This window comes from Schistocerca gregaria, chromosome 1 (genome assembly GCF_023897955.1).
Source record: "Schistocerca gregaria isolate iqSchGreg1 chromosome 1, iqSchGreg1.2, whole genome shotgun sequence".
NCBI classification, from domain to species: domain Eukaryota; kingdom Metazoa; phylum Arthropoda; class Insecta; order Orthoptera; family Acrididae; genus Schistocerca; species Schistocerca gregaria.
Window position 1 is genome coordinate 96,024,537 of NC_064920.1, and position 18,192 is coordinate 96,042,728.

At 40.9% G+C, this 18,192-nt stretch overlaps 1 pseudogene; it reads right to left on the bottom strand.

The window, feature by feature from the left end:
* Positions 1-10,026: 10,026 nt before the first annotated feature.
* On the bottom strand, positions 10,027-10,144 carry LOC126291125 (5S ribosomal RNA; annotated as a pseudogene).
* Between the last annotated feature and the right edge of the window lie 8,048 nt (positions 10,145-18,192).

The following is an 18,192-nucleotide window of genomic DNA, read 5'->3' on the forward strand; positions in this document are numbered from 1 at the left end:
AAACAAAGCAGTATTATCGTTCGCATTGGCAAAATTAATCCCAAGGCAATCTTGCAACAATACATCATACACGAAAAAATAGCTCAAGCTTCGCTAGAAATATTGAACATTTCTATAATAGTAGTCGATTTAATAAATTTCACATGCACTAAACTGCTATCTGTTCAGAACGTGTTAGGAGATGAGACTTACAAACACCCAATTGTTTTTTGACATTGAAGTGCGCCGGTTATCTCAAAGAAGCGAGTTGTCTCATATTTTTGAAATGAAAAGTGAGATGAAGTGTTACCTTACAAAAATGAGGTCTGATCTGGTGAATTATTTTGACATGAGGACTGGACTTGCCAGCTGACTTATTTGACAGACATTTACTGAGCTCAATCATCAACCACAAGGTCTTCTAACAAATATTTTGGAACCTTGTGAGAAAGTAAAGAGACTTAATGAAAATGTTTTATATTGGACGGTCTTCAATGAAAAAGGGAATATTACAGTGTATCTATGTTCTAGGATCGTGGACAAAAATGTTATTATTGTTGATGCGCTTTTGTAAATAATCACATTCCACCTACAAAACACACCTAACAGCTTTTAAAATACTTTTCTGGAACTGAGAAAGATGATACTACGCAAGAAGGGATTACAAATCCGTTTTCGATCGTCACCATCAGTTCATCTGACCTTATTGTAAAATTAGTAGATAGTGTTTCGGAAATGTCCCTTAGACAGATCACCGAAAACGGAAATCGAAAATATGCCAATTTGTGATTTTTGGATTCATGTATGCAAGGTTTACTGTGGAATTAGTGACACTACCAGTACACTCCTTCTTCCACTCCCCTCTCTTTAACTGTGTGAGCAGCGTTTCTCTACATTAACATCAAACTCAGTGAACCAAACAAATAGACTGAATCTATAATTAACATTGATGTAAATATCCCTTTTGTCTAAACCCCTGGCGCAATGATCATGCGCTAGGGTGATAGACATCAATCAAAATAAAACTCGTTAGAATCAAAGGTAAGGTACAAAATCAATTATTTGACGGATATGCCGCAGGAAACTGAGGTTCAGAAAATATAAATGAGACTACACATCGTTTTTGAGAAGTTTATTGACAGTTTAATTAACTATGTACATCTGAGTCATGGTCACTTTGGAATACAAAAATGTTTCGAAAAGTTGAGGACAATCAATACCTTTGACAGATGTCCAAAATGGGAATTTTAAAAATAAAGCGATCTAGTGGAACAAACGAAACGTGGTAGCACATAATTTATTAAAGCTAGACCCATGGATTTGACTGGTCCGATGGCGACGACTGTCGTAGAGGCCTATTGCATTTTCCTCACTTCTATGTCTTTCCTAAGTTTAGATAACTGTATCAGATCAGCAGGGAAAAGAAAAGAGAGATGCAGCAATGTATGACAAATATGTAAAGTCAGCACATAACTGCTTGTTAACGGTCTGCCGTTTATGCCCAGGGAGTTCATCTACAATTTGGCGGCTGTTCTCAAAAAAATCATTCATGCAACTCCATCTGTCGAATAAATCATCAATTTGGTGTATGAGCGAAATATGACTCGCCAAGATCTGCTATTCAGATAAGACCACTGCTTTTGGAAAATGTATTAAACTATTCTAGACTGTGAGAAGTTTATACATTAAATGAAATGGTATTAAATGCCACATTGATTTGTTACTACTTGGTAAATCTTTGAACGCTAATACAATGAAGATTACCAGTTTATTCAGAATGATGTCACTTTAAACATCCTTGCATGCTAAACACATTATCGATACACTGTCTCTGGTTTCCAGAGGTTGCATTATTGAGTAGTGTGAGGAAGAAAGTAGGTAACGGTCAAGTACAGTCAGCCTTAGGCAGTACTAATTGTCGAGTCACGGAGAGAGGGTGCTTTATCAGGTAGATTATTTAGCTTGGGTACCTGACGTTCCAGACAGACATTTCCTTTAAGATAAAGGATGATTATTCAGACGATTATATAAAGAGACAGGAGTTCATAAAATGTAAATTGTTTTGAGTTTCTTAACTGAGAAGCACGAGTTCAGTAATTAACGCTGTGAGAGATTTGATTGTGTCCAATTACACTTTGTGATCAAAAGTATGCGTACACCTGGCTGAAAATTACTTACAAGTTCTTGGTGACCTCTATCGGCAATGCTGAAATTCAGTATGGTGTTGGCCCACCCTTAGCCTCGATGACAGCTTCCACTCTTGCTGTCAGTTGCTAGAACGTTTCTGGGAGAATGGCAGCCCATTCTTCACCGAATGCTGCACTGAGGAGAGGTGTCGATCTGGCTCGGTGCGGCGTCTCAAGAACTTGGCGTTCCAAAACACCCCAAAGGTGTTCTAAAGGATTCAGATCAGGAATCTGTGCCGGACAGTACATTACAGCTATCTTCCTGTCTTGTAAACACTCCACCACAGGCCGTGCATTATGAACCGATACTCGATAGTGTTGAAAGATACAATCGCTATCGGAGAACTGGTCTTGAACAGTGGGAAGCAAGAAGGTCCTTAAAACATCAATGTAGGCCTGTGCTGTGACAGTGCCAAACAAAATAACATGGAGTGCAAGCCCTCTCCATGAAAAACACCACCGCCTCCGAATTTTACTGTTGGTACCACACACGCTGACAGCTGACGTTCACTGGACATTCGCCATACCCATACCCCTACATCGGGTCGCCACAGTGAGTACCGTGGTTCGTCAATGTTTACGCTCCTTACACTAAGCGAGGCGTCGTTTGGCATTTACAGGCTTGATGTGTGGCTTATGAGCAGCCGCTCGACCATGAAGTCAAAATTTTCTCACATCTCGCCTAACTGTCACAGTACTTGCAGTGGATCCTGATGTAGTTTGGAATTCCCGTGTGATGGTCTGGATAGATGTGTGCCCCTTACACATTACAACACTCTTCAAGTGTCGATGGTCTCTGTCAGTCAACAGATGAGATCGGCCTATACGCGTTTGTGCTGTGCGTGTCCCTTCACGTTACCACTTTACTGTCACATCGGAAACAGTGGAGCTAGGGATGTTTAGGAGTGCGGAAATCTCTCGTACAGACCTATGATAAATGTGGCACCCTATCACCTGACCACGTTCGAAGTCCGTGAGTTCCACGGAGCGTCCCATTCTGCTCTCTCACTACTGAGATCGTTGATAAATGGAGTAGCACAATGCATCTAATATGAAAAATGTATGTTTTGGGGGTGTCCGGATACTTTTGATCACCTGTTGGTAACCAGGGAGAACTATCAATATGAATTCTCTATTCTAATTAGGCTTTCCCCATTTAGTTTCGTTAAATTATTTTGCATTCTGAATGCAACGAAACAATTTTTTCTAGACTAACTATTATGTAGAAGTAGAAATTTTGGTGTATGGTCATGCAAAGAGAGACAATCCTAATTGTTCATATTATTCTGACTGTACTTTGGTCTGACTTAACGGATTGAATGCAGGTTCAAAGTTTTCCTGTAGTCATTTATAAATATTTCATAAGGAATACATCCAATGTTCAAAACAGATGTATTTGGTAAAATTTATGGTAAAATATTGTAGTTTTATGCGAACAACAATTAATAATTATGAAAAAAGTGTAAAAAAGTAATATGGAACAACATGCAGTGATTTATTTCAGCTCATTGCATCCAGAGCAGAGTCATTTTACCTATTGCAAGGTAAAAATTTGACGTTAGGCCTAAATGAACATTTTCGACAGACTATTACGGTTTAAAATGGCGGAATTTCATTTAAATTCAATAGTAGCATTATTGTTACAAAGCACATGTAAACTATGTAACAGTTAGTCATTCTGAGTATTCTTTTGAACCGTCCTTTATGCAGTCAGACTTAGACTCAGATACATCTCAGATAAATTAAAACGACATTGCTGAAAAGCAACTTGCATTAACAAATTGATGTTTAGAAGTAAGGCAGATATGCCGATTTCAGATCTGAATCGGTAATCGGGATTTGTAAGTCAAACAGCTTTCACTTTGTTAGGCACAAATTCAATTAAACATAGTTTCACAATACAATTTACACCATTTGACATACAACTTTCAAATGACGTCAACTGCGCAGTATAAGAATGTACCTGTGAAACATCGTATTTTGTGATAAACAAAGAACTAAAACCTGATTTATCGATGAGAACATGGAAGCTCCGCAGCAAACACCAATTTTAATTGACAATGTAACATCATCAGTCAGGTGAAAGAGCGAAAAGAAGGTGGCTCGGTTGGAAAGGCGGTAAGTGGAAAAACTATACATAAAAGTTTTGAAGTGGAGAATAGGCTCTAGCGAGGATCCATAAAACATCTAGTGAGGAGGCAAAAGATATTGAAAAATATTTCGAATTGCAACAAGAGTGACAGGATGTTTTTGGCAAACCAGTTGAAAATGTGCATGAACTAACTGATTCAAAGTCCAACAAGAGATATGGGACAAAAAATATCAGAGAACTAAGGAAATATCATTATAGGCGACAACAGACGTTGCAGAAATTTTTACAGTTTCGTTTCGTTAGTTTGGTCTTTATATTATGTAACGATTTAATGTAATAATGTTTATGTGTAAACGTGAGAGAAAACCAGTAATATAGTAGTCAGTACTGTAGCTGTAATGGTCAACCTGACACAGCACGCTGGTCGTTAATGAGGTAACGAAACATCAGTGCTTGCAGCGGACGGTGTGATTTGTCTTCCAGCAGGGAGTGCCAGATACATTTGTTAAATGTGTACTGCCCAGTCACATCAGTGTGACCACCTGTCAAAAGCCTGAATAACCACCAATTGCATCAAGGACAGCTGCGACACGAGAAGAAAGACAGTCGGTGAGGCTCTAGAATCCACAGACGGGATGTGGTGCCATGCCGACTACAGGGTCGTAGCCAGGTGCTGTAGGTGTCTTGGTTGAGAAGCAATGGTGCGAACAACATGATCCAGTTGGTCATACAGAGTCTCGATTGGGTGTACATCCAGGAAGTTTCGGCCAGAGGAGTGAGGTAAAGTCATCCTGGTGCACTTCCAATCACGCACGTACGCTGTGAGCTGCGTGACGTGTTGCATTGTCTAGCCGGTAGATACCAACGTGCCGAGAACAAACAAACTGCATATAGACATGGAAATGGTTCCTCAGAATAGATGCGTACGTGTGTCGGTTCACTATACCTCTCGAAACGACGAGATCATCCAGGAAATTCACAGAGGAAGACTGCACTGTAGTTCCTTCTCTGGATTGTCACACAGATGACAGAATGGTAGATATCGAAGTAGACAAGAGAGGGATAGAAATACAATTAAAATCGCTCAAAAGAGGAAAGGCCGCTGAACCTGATGGGATACCAATTCGATACGCGAAGGAACTTGCCCGCCTTCTCGCACCGGTGTACTGTACGTCTCTAGATGAGCGTAGCGTTCCAAAGGATTGGAAAAGGCCACAGGTCATTCCCGTTTTCAAGAAGGGATGTCGAACAGATGTGCAGAACTATAGACCTAAATCTTTAACGTCGATCAGTTGTAGAATTTTGGAATACGTATTATGTTCGAGTATAATAACTTTTCTGGAGACTAGAAATCTACTCTGTAGGAGTCAGCATGGGTTTCGAAAAAGACAATCGTGTGAAACCCAGGTCGCGCTATTCGTCCACGAGACTCAAAGGACAAAAGACGCGGGTTCCCAGGTAGATGCCGTGTTTCTTGACTTCAGCAAGGCGTTCGATACAGTTCCCCATAGTCGTTTATTTAAGAAAGTAAGATCATATGGACTATCAGACCAATTGTGTGATTGGATTGAAGAGTTGTTAGATAACAGAACGCAGCATGTCAATGGAGAGAAGTCTTCCGACGTAAGAGTGATTTCAGGTGTGTCGCAGGGGAGTGTCGTAGGACCGTTGGTATTGACAATTTGTACGGATAACATCGGAAGTTCACTGAGCCTTTTTGCGGATGATGCTGTAGTATATCGAGAGGTTGTAACAGTGGAAACTTGTATTGAAATGCAGAAGGATCTGCAACGAATTGACGCATGGTGTAGAGAAAGGCAATTGAATCTCAATGTAGACAAGTGTAATGATCTGCGAATACATAGAAATAAAGATCCTTTATCATTTAGCTACAATATAACAGGTCAGCAACTGGAGCAGTTAATTCCGTAAATTATCTGGGAGTAGGTATTAGGAGTGATTTGAAATGGAATGATCATATAAAGTTGATCGTCGGTAAAGCATATGCCAGACTGAGATTTATTTGAAGAATCCTAAGGAAACGCAATCCGAAAACAAAGGAAGTAGGTTACAGTACACTTGTTCGACCACTGCTTGAAAGTTGCTCACTAGTATGGGATCCGTACCAGATAGAGCTGATAGAAGTGATAGAGAAGATCCAATGGAGAGCAGCGCGCTTCGTTACAGTATCATTTAGTAATCGAGAAAGCGTTACGGAGATAATAGATAAATTCCAGCGGAAGACTCTGCATGAGAGACGCTCAGTAGCTCGGTACGGGATTTTGTTAAAGTTTCGAGAACATACCTTCACTGAAGATTCAAACAGTATGTTGCTCCCTCCTACGTATATCTCTCGAAGAGACCAAGAGGATAAAATCAGAGAGATTAGAGCCCACACAGAGGCATACTGACCGTCTTTCTTTCCACGAACAATACGAGACTGGAATAGAAGGGAGAACCGATAGAGGTACTCAAAGTAATCTCCGCAACACACCGTTAGGTGACTTGTGGGGTATGTATGTAGATTTATATGTAGAAAACTTTCCTCATACCATTACACTTCCTCCTCCGGCCTATAACCGTGAGACGATTGTTGCGGGCTGTTTGCTTTCCGACGTTTCACGCCGTACAGGCCAATGGTCATCTACCCGATTGAGCATAAAACCACTCAGGAGACATCCATTTGCTGCTTTTGAGTGAAGATTCCAGCCTTGGTTCATCTGGGTCTTCCGTTTCACGCCTCTTCGCCCATACACATCCCCGCAACTGTCATTCACCCCTGTTATGTACGGCACTTGGTGCATTACAGTTGTCTAGGCGCCGGTTTTGTATATCGCCATTTTGCCATGCAATGTACACTTTAACCACAGCGGCATACGAACACTTTACAAACGTCGCCCATTTAGAAATGGTTCCATCCTTGGACCGGAAGCCAGTGATGATGCTATTTTGGACGTCTAAAGTCGCAAGATTTTTGCATTACGACAACGACCGCCTGCTTTCCGTCCCCCTTCCCCCGACACGCTTTATAGACGCTTCTACTGCTAGTGCTTCCTTCCACCTGCTGTCTGTGACTGGCTATTGCACGTTGACGCTGAACATAGGCTGTGGTGACATTAATGTGACTTGACCGTGTACAAAGGGGCGTTGCCATTGAGAATTGGAATATCTGAAGCAGAGCTACGTCACAAACTTTTAGGAAACATTTGGAGGGCACATTAAACTGGAGGGGCCATTGCGTGCTGCTCTTATATAGAATTAATAATGCAAGGTAGTATTATGGTGTATCTGAGTAGGACTTGGTTCAGTATGTTTATTCTTTCAAATGCGTTATTCTTACTGTGGTAGATTCATGCAAGGGTTGGAAATACTAACAAGAATAATTACATCCTGCTGAAATTTGGAAGGCACATGGGACCAATATTTTCTTCATTGCTCATTGACACCAAGCACTTTAATGGAACCAGTCCCAGATTAAATTTAGTTTTCGTTCGTACTTTTGTGTACACATCGATACAAACCAAAGGAGATTGTAACATAAATATATCTATTTCTTGTTTTATATGATTTGTTTACAATGCATGCGTAAATGCAGGTGCTTTGTTCTGGTAGGTGAAATACAATTTTGGAAAATCGTTATTAAGTGGGAAGTGATAACGTGGGAGAAGCACTTGAAGCTCTGACACTTAAGTGCAGAGACACACGGACGGGATGTTTCGTTTCGTTTAGCGGAAAAAGTGCTATTTTTACGGTATAGGCAGCCAGTTTTCTTTGTGGTAGTAGTAGGAAGGTCTAATTGGGAGCGGATAATTATGGTAAGACAGCGGAAGAAATTTGAAACTGCATGGCCCTAGAGATCGATGAAGTTGCCATAAGCTTATAATAATGGCATCGCTGCAGTGAATTAATGTTATGACAAGACAACGATTTGAACTTATCAACAAAGAAAAGGAGAACAAGAGAGAAGATCAGAAGAGTCGATACAAAAGACTGAAGATTTAGTAAAAGGATCAGCACAGAACGCAACTCGAGATCAAGATTTACAAAACGTCAGAAACAAGGGGTTGGTTGGTAGGTTTTGGGGAAAGAGACCAAACAGCGAGGTCATCGGTCTCATCGGATTAAGGAAGGACAGGGAAGGAAGTCAGCCGTGCCCATTCAGAGGAACCATCCCTGCATTTCTCTGGAGCGATTTAGGGAAATCACGGAAAACCTAAATCAGGATGGCAGGACGCGGGATTGAACGGTCGTTCTCCCGAATGAAACAAGAGGTCTGCAGAAGGTTTTCATTACTAGAATGCGAATATTTGATGTATCAGAAAAGACTGTATGAAAGAGATAACAGCATCATTTCATTTAAGACACAAAATGAAACAGTGAACAACAGTCGTGGTACTACTCTGTAATAGACAAGTGACTGTTCCGTGAAATTTCGTGTGTGGTTGTTGGGACTGTGAATTGGTTAATTATTGTCCGATTACTTGCGGTGGGGACCAAAGAACTTTTTAAAACTGCCAATGAAATATTAATATTAGACGCCGCATTACTCAAGTAAATCATTACGAGTATGTTTCCGACCACTGTTGTGTGCTACAAACTGTGAATCTGCCATGGTGTTCAGTGAATAGTATCTCCATAGAGCGTATTAATTCAGTGACATTTATACAACAATATGTGGCTCGGAAGACGCAGTCGACTTTAATGGCACATTTTAAAATTTTTTTTTCTCATTTACGGCTTGGCTCGTCGCCGTTATTACGTCGTTCTGCTTCGCCGAAAACATCCTATGCGCTACAGAAACTGATGTAGCTGTTACATCTCACGTGAGGCAGCCATCATCATCACAACGTCGATTAATGTGCTGTTTGAGACTTTCGTGACGCAATAACTGTTTCATAGGTTCACGGGCATTGCGTCAGATAATGCAGCAACACGGCAGTAAGCACCTGAAGATGACGAGCAGATCTCTCGTTAAGAGATTGTGCAACTTCCAGAACATTACCCGATGTGACGCCCGAGAATCAATGAAGCATGACAGTGAATGTCACACTGGAATTGAATATCAGACAATGGACATTAATTAGAGACAGGCAACAGTAAAAATCATTGATATCACAGACAGTAATTTCTAAACAATAATAATAAATCGAAATATCTTCTGTTTGTATTCAAAACAGAACTTTTTCACAGTAAAGTTTTTTCTAATTTCACTTGACATACATGTTTTTTATGGGTTTCATTCTCAGTTTTATCTGTCATTAGTAACTTGGCAGTTTAAACTCGTTCGTAAAGATCAGTTCGTTTGTTTCACTTCACAACAAAATATATAAATAGACACTTTGACATATATGCAGCAGCAATTTCCTGAGAGACATATCGTATTACCATTCCTTCCTTATATTCGCTTTATGTGCAGATTGCTTAATAGATTCACAATTCATAACAGTTACAACATTCTTAATTTTACACAGTAGAGTTCACTTTAGACACATTGATGCACAGCCATTCAGTCAAAACAGAGAAGAAGCTCATCTATCTATATAGTTGTATAATCATTATAGTCCTTTAATACAAAAAAACTAAACTCCGCCCGAACAAGCTATGTAACCCCAACTGTACCGACCGGCAGCCGTGTCATCCTCAGCGAATAGGCGTCACTGGATGCGGATATGGAGAGGCATGTCAGCACAACCGTTACGAGATCGGAGCCGCTACTTCTATATCAAGTAGCTGCTCAATTTGCCTCACAAAGGCCGAGTGCACCCAGCCCGCCAACAGCGCTCGGCGGACCAGAAGGTCATCCACCCAAGTGCTAGCCCAACCCGACAGTGCTTAACTTCGGTGATCTGACGGAAACCGGTGTTACCACTGCGGCAAGGCAGTTGGCATAGGCGTTTAATACTTGTACCTATTTTGTGTAAGTGTATCTGTGTGTATACACATACGTATGTCGAATGAAGTCATCTGCCATAAGGTACGAGTCTTTGCCTCGTGTAGATTTAGCGAAAGCAATTTTGATCTGCTCTGACGAATCAGTGACAAATGTGTGGTTACTGTCAGTAACATTATGTTATCTGTAAGTCACTCTGCAACGTCTGTATTGGTGATACAATAATATTTCGCCATAATCTATCATTTAAAGTGTAGTATAGTGAGGTTCCTAAGTTGGTTAAGTAGACAGGTAGATTCTGAACCTGTTAAGCCAGAAGTACTACTACTTCTCTTCAAGAAACCGAACATTTGATATGCAAAAGTGAGATTTATTTTGAGGCAACAGAAAAAGTGGCATAAAAGCTGTTAATTTTCCACAACTTTTTGAGGTTACTCCTCCAGCTTAGAAGTATGTACAGCGATGTTTTGACAGGTGTGGACGTTTTAGAAGCCTTCTAGAGTCTTGAATACTGACAGGTCCATTGCGAAGGATTTGCCCTAAGAGCCTTTAATATTACATCAATGTTTACTGACGACTGGTTAGCCTAGCGGAAAGTTTTCTCCGCTATTAACTTTGACACACAGTAGCGTCTACTTTTGAGGTTTTCAGACGTGGTTTCCTACCTCCAATTTGTTCGTGAAAGTACTAAAACGTTTCATTTTTTTTACCTTTATTTCTATTTTCATGATTGGTAACGTAATGATGTGCAATACGAAAACCTTTTTCCAGTTGCAAGGAAGAGCACAATTTTGATTTATCTTTAAAGATTGCTGTTAACATTTCGATATTTCCAAAGGTTGTTAAATTTGTGAACTCAAAGCCACTGAGAATAAAAGAAAGTGTGCCTTTTCTTCATCTTCTTCTTGTCTTATAGTCTTTTGTCTGGTTGTCGAGCTGAGCAAATTTAAATGTCGTAATTTTAATTGTTCGACTAACGATATTGAAATTATCTGTGGCTCAGTTCCGCTATTGAGTCAAGCCATTACCTTGACTTTTAATCACTTACATTATGATTTCTGAATGTTACACCAGATATTGTCGGAAGTTCCATGCGGCTTTCCGCGGATGGTGCTGTAGTATGCAGAGAAGTTGCAGCATTAGAAAATTGTAGCGAAATGCAGGAAGATCTGCAGCTGATAGGCACTTGGTGCAGTGAGTGGCAACTGACCCGTAACATAGACAAATGTAATGCATTGCGAATACATAGAAAGAAGAATCCTTTGTTGTATGATTATGTGATAGCGGAACAAACACTGGTAGCATTTACTTCTGCAAAATATCTGGAAGTATGCGTGCGGAACGATTTGAAGTGGAATGATCATATAAAATTAATTGTTGGTAACACGGGTACCAGGTTGAGATTCATTGGGAGAGTCCTTAGAAAATGTAGTCCATCAACAAAGGAGGAGGCTTACAAATCACTCGCTCGACCTATACTTGAGTATTGCTCATCAGTGTGGGATCCCTACCAGATCGGGTTGAGAGAGGAGATAGATAAGATCCAAAGAAGAGCGGTGCGCTTCGTCACAGTGTTATTTGGTAACAGTGATAGCGTTACGGAGATGTTTAGGAAACTCATGTGGCAGACTCTGCAAGAGAGGCGCTCTGCATCGCGGTGTAGCTTGCTCGCCAGGTTTCAAGATGGTGTGTTTCTCGATGAGGCATCGAATATATTGCTTCCCCCTACTTATACCTCCCGAGGAGATCACGAATGTAAAATTAGAGAGATTCGAGCACGCACGGAGACTTTCATACAGCCGTTCTTCCCTTGAACTATACGCGACGGGAACAGAAAAGGGAGGTAACGACAGTGGCAAATAAAGTGCCCTCCGCCACACACTGTCGGGTGGCTTGCGGAGTATGAATGTAGATGTAGATGAAAAGGAATGGCTGGCGGAGGATTGTTGGGTCACGAACTATCGGATGAAATCAGTGCACTTTCGTTCATTTCTTTTCAATTAAGTGCTCGAACCACCCTGAGACATTTATCCTGATCGTTTCTCGTCGAAATGCAATATTTTGGAATTGATCGGTTTCTGCTTCAGAACAATGATGTCTGCCAGCCTGTGCAGTGGCGTAACACAACGCAGAACTGCAAGAGGGTGGATTTTTGTAAGGCAAATTATGGGATAAATGAACGGAATTATAATGTGACGCACTAACTCGTGCCCTTGTTGGTAAAATTATCCATCCTCAGTGAGGATGCTCTGAATCGCGCCATCTGTAAACTGTTAAACTCTTGTTGCACCTTTCGGAAACTCATCGTGCTTTATTTTGCTCTCATTACGAGACAAAGAGAAACGCCGCAATACTCGCTGGAACCTTTAGAAATTCATTGGTGTAGGCGTAACTAACGACTCGCTTACAATGCTTGAGTTTGTCAGTATTTTTAAATTACTTCCGAAATTTCACAAAAGCGTCTCTATACACTGATAGTGCCCGAACAGCATTTATGGAAGAACGACGTTGTATATCTCGTATTCTAGACCTCTTCTTCAGAAGGTACCAGTTCCTAAAATTAATCTGAAAATCGTTAGACTACAGAAGTAGAGATGTAAAGATGCTACATTCCCTAATGATGAACTGCAAGAGTTTCTCCGCTCCACTATAATACTTTCATTCGCCCGAAAGACAACCAATAGTACGAGAGATGTTCAATAAGTACGCAACGCAAGCTTTTTCTCACCCAATTTCGGCTGAAAAACTGTTGATTTTGTCTTGGGAAATGTGGAATATTCCCACTTCAGCCCCTATGGTTTCATGCAGTCCCGACATTTGGGGGCACTATTCGAAGCCTTCAAAATATTCTACGCAATGGATGTGCGTTCCAGGCAGATAGCTGTCATTGAGTTTCTTTTGGTGGAAAATCAGAGCACCGTAGATATTCATAAGCGCTTATGCGGAGACCTGACAGCGAACAAAAGCACGGAGAGTCTTTGGGCGAGGCGCCCTTCGGCACTGCAACGACGTAGTACAAATCTCCCGCGTGATGGTGGATCACACACATCTGTGACTCCTGCAGTGCCTTCAGCGTGTTCATGGCCACAAAAATACCAACGAATTTCTTCTCCCCATTACAAAACAAAGCCTTACACAACTCTGCGCAACCGAGTGGAGCTGACAGAACCTCATTGGACAGTTCTTACTCATCCACCCTACAGTCCTGATCTCGCAACTTCCGACATCCATCTGTTTGGCTTTGTGAAGGATGCTCTCTGTGGGAAGCAGTACGTGGATGTTGGGGTGGGGGGAGGGGATGGGGTTACTGGTGCAGCAAGACCTTGGGTGCGACTACGACCAGCAGAGCGGTACCACTAGGGTGGCGATTACGTTGAAAAAATAGACTGTATAACCAAAAGCGTGATGTGTATTGGAATCCTGAATAAAGCCAACCTGCTTTCAGCAAAAAAAAAAAAAAAAAAAAAAAAAGTTGTACCTCACAAGTTGAACGTCTGTCATACTTCTAAATTGGAGTGGCCGGGAAGAAATAGTTCATAGTTGAGGGGAGATAACGTTTTCTTCGCTATAACAATCTCTCCCAGAAATTTATTTTAATATCTTTCTAACACAACTTACCTATTAAACCTTCGTCGTCCTTCTGAGCACTTTGAGTCATCATAGCTTTGGAAAGACGTAGCACGTCCACAACTGCAATAAACAAATAAATAAATCAATTTTCTTCTGGCAAAATTCTTTCTAGTTTTCGGAACAAAACAGGTTCCTTCGAGGAAAATATAACGAAGAAAGCCCCAAAATTAGATGAATGTGGAGACCTCTTCCAATATGACGACGCCCACATGTCCGCCTGACAGCTCTGTTAAGAAAAGTATTTTGTATTCACTTGCTAAGATAATTAGATAGATAATTATATGATACGACAGGAAAACCCAAATGAGAGATTTTACAACTGTGTACGGAAACATGAACCAAAACTGTCCCATAGGACTAAATACTTGCCGGCCGCGGTGGTCTTGCGGTTCTAGGCGCGCAGTCCAGAACCGTGTGACTGCTACGGTCGCAGGTTCGAATCCTGCCTCGGGCATGGATGTGTGTGTGTTCTTAAGTTAGTTAGGTTTAAGTAGTTCTAAGTTCTAGGGGACAGATGACCACAGCAGTTGAGTCCCATAGTGCTCAGAGCCATTTGATTTTTTGAACCAGCCATTTGAACTAAATACTTTAAACATAATTGTACTGGATGCTCTATTATGTTTTAGTGACAGTGCAGTGTCGCGTTTTAACGTTATGGAATTGATGCGAATGCTTGGTGGACTAAATCTGTAAAGATGTTTAATTGGCATTGACCACTGAAGCAGATAAATCAGTGTTGAAATTCACCAAAGAACAAAAAGAAATCTGAAAAAGAAAAGGGAGGCTGCCCAACACCCGAAGTTAGATGAATATGGACCTTCGACGGATTAGAGTTATGCATGGAAGGTAGAGAAACAATCTTTAACTTAAACTTGAATTTCTCGCAACTTCACTTCTTTAACGTTCTGGTACACACTGGTTGAAAACTGTTTAAAGATAGAGGCCTGAAATTTTGTACAGTCTCTTAAAACACACTTAACTAAAACGCATACTGTTGCTATGAATTAAATTTAAAAATTAAAGACGCTTTTAAGGAAAAACTGTGAATTAATTAATGAAATGTTTGATACAATCATCATTAAAAAGATTTTGAACCACAGTTTATCACAGTAACACATTTTCAAAATTCTACTCTAAACATAATAATGGAAAGAACGTCCGGAAAAAATCGAGCTTCTATTTTGTATTGATTTCAAGATATGTGTATCTCTGCTGTGTATAAATAATTATCGTGCTTCATTTCACTTGCAACACAAAATACAGACCAGAAAATAGTGTTAGGTCAAGAGCTGTGTTTCATACATCAAACTATTTCCAAAAGGTCAGTTAAAAAGTAATAAGCATTATAATGGCTTACAACACTTATTCTTTGAGGTATACTATTTGGAAAACTGACAAATTTTTCAATATATCCTCCTTGTGTTCACAAACACGTCCTCTTAAAGCAGTTAGGGGTACATAGATAAAACTAAAGAGCCAATACCTCCATTGGTGTCGCATCCTACGTCACTTTAATAAACCGGCTATTAGCCCCCTCTGTCCCTTCCGGAGAGGCCGCCCGACTGACTGGTCGTCCAGTTCGCGTATAGCGATGAGAGCCCTCGCCGCTCTCACTTTAAGCACATCAATAAAAGCGGCTGAGAGCAATCTGCTGCCCGCCGCGCCCGTTGTAAATCGGCTTCACTGGACGGCACAGGGCGGCTCTCTTTCATTAGCAGAGAGAGAGAGAAAGAGAAGGAGAGGGAGAGAGAGAGAGCAGCTCGTGAATGTTTGTTCAGGCCCCCTCCCGGATCGCGTACGGTCTAGCTGTGAGCACAAGGTCACTCCGTCAGAAAAGCACTCAATTACGTCCTTATGTCATTCAGGCAGTTAAAATATTTCCGCGAAGTGGATGAAACGTGGTCTGACGAATCGTCTCTTGACTTTTAACACTAAATTTCACAATTAGGTACTTGTAATTGGTCTCATTTACTTGCGCCTGTATGAGGTCTGAGTTCCATCCTTGGCTCTTTGTAGTGTACACATTAAAGCAATTCCAACTTCTGTACAACAAAATTTTGGCGTACTTTTTAAGATTGTGATAAACCAGACTTAGACATCACTATTAATTAAGTAGTGAATAGGCATATAGCTGTATATTGAACCTAGTGTGGAATTTGATAAATCAAGATTGTGCTATGTAAATCCAATCTGTGTTATTGTCGCATTACTTTGTGTATGCATGAGCGAATATTAACATTTTGGTATTCAGGCACTATTAGAGGCACATAAACAGAATCAACAATGACAGAATTAAAACGATATTAATAGACGGTTCAAATCAATTTCTCCTTCTTAACAGAAGCTCCTAAGAAGAATGTATTTTCTAACTGATTTATCAAGAAGTCACATGTCTCGTCAAGGGTGAGAAACTTGATTTTGAAGAATATCTTTTGTTAATTGAGGAAGCATAAATTCTCATCTTTCTATACATGAGGAGGGAATGTTGTCGTGTCGAGAAAGCAGCTCATACATAGGATGACAGACTGTAAAAAAAAGTTCAAGGTCTCAAATAAACACCAGAAAGGAAATTGGAATTTCCTATCAACTACTCTTTCACATGTTATCGTCTAAATCTCTTCGAATGCTCGTTTAGAAATTAGGGCGCTCCGTGGTTAAGACTCGCCTCGATTCAGTTCGGAGAACTTCCTCCAATAAGAACCAGATGGACAGAGCTAATGTTTTTAAAGCAGCCTCAGTTCATATCGCATACTTTATAAGCACGGCCATTTGCAAGTTTTCGTTATCGGGCAACAATGTTGGGTTCCTCGAAGCGTAGAAAAAACTGGTAATTCGGTATCAAGGAATTTGGAGAATAGGAATAATATACAGGGTTTATCAAAGACAATCTTCCGATTTGGCACGTCTATATTTGTGAAACTAATAAACCAGTAATCCTTTGATTTAAAAATTCCCAGACTTTGCATTTTTCTTGCGTAAACGTCGACGCAACGCACGCCCGACAGACATCTGGGGCATGTTGTGCTGTCGAGCTGCACGGCGAACGGGTTTGTGCGGACTCCTTGTCAAACTATGACGGACGCGATCGACGTTTGTTTTAGACACTCGGGAACGGCCCGGCGATTTGCCTTTACTCAAACAACCTGTTTCTCGTAATTGTTCATGCCATCGTCTAATGATCTGTTCTGTAGCAAGATCCTCACTATACCTAGTACGAAAGTCACGCTGAACAGTTATTACTGGCCCGGTCTGCGCAAAAAGTAGAACACAAAACGCATTCGGTTGTCCCGACACCATTTTTACTAGATCAGCAGTGGAGGCACACTGCTGCTACCTAGCGGGAACCATGTAAAACTCGAGAATTGGCTCTTTCCAACAATACGTTGTTCATGCACGTATCTCAACCATCATAATAGTTGAGATTTTTTCAATCGGATTATTCTTTTTGATACACGCTGTATCACTCAGATAGTATCACATGAAATGCTCCATCCAACCTAAAATATCGCTAGTATTTCCGGGCAGTTATTTCACTGCTGCACTGCACTGAAACCCACTTGCGTACCTCGGTACAGGCACACTGGACTCGCATTCGGGAGGACGACGTTTCAATCCCGTCTCCGGCCATCCTGATTTAGGTTTTCCGTGATTGCCCTAAATCGCTTGAGGCAAATGCCGGGAAGGTTCCTTTGAAAGGGCACGGTCGATTTCCTTCCCAATCCTTCCTTAACCCGAGCTTGCCCTCTGTCTCTAATGACCTCGTTGTCGACGGGACGTTAAACACTAACCACCACCACCTCGGTACAGGACGAAGGCAAAATGTGCGCAAAGCCGTATGTGTGAGAGGCATTCAGTGACATCCTGAAACTCATCAACATTGTTCCCCACTGTCACCTACTACACAAAATACCTCAGTACGGAAAATCGCAGGATACGTTTGAACTGAAGGCCCCATTTAAAAAACAACTCAGTACATTGTTCGTAATGACACAGTATAATCGTCAGAAGGTAAACTAGTATCCAGCGAACACCATACCACAGTGACAAAATCGTCGTTGTTTCTCAATTTCCAGGGTGTTTCAGCTGTGCCATCAACCTCAACCGCTTACGGAATCGTTTAAGATAGCGAAATTACTTTAAAACAATGTCCTCACTACACTACATGCTGCCAATACACATTACTGCAAAGTCCGTTGCTAACGATGACCCTAAATGGCTTAGAGATTCCTGTAGCTGTTTTGTATCCGGCATCTGTTTCATGTCTTGTGGTGGGAAAATAATTAATTTCGCTATTGATATCTTCGTTCTCAAAGAGCCGGATTCAGTCAATATCATGTAGTAATTGAAAATTATGATTTATTAGTTTTGATCATTAAACGCTTTTTTCTCTCATGTTGTTCATGGTTTCGTGCAAA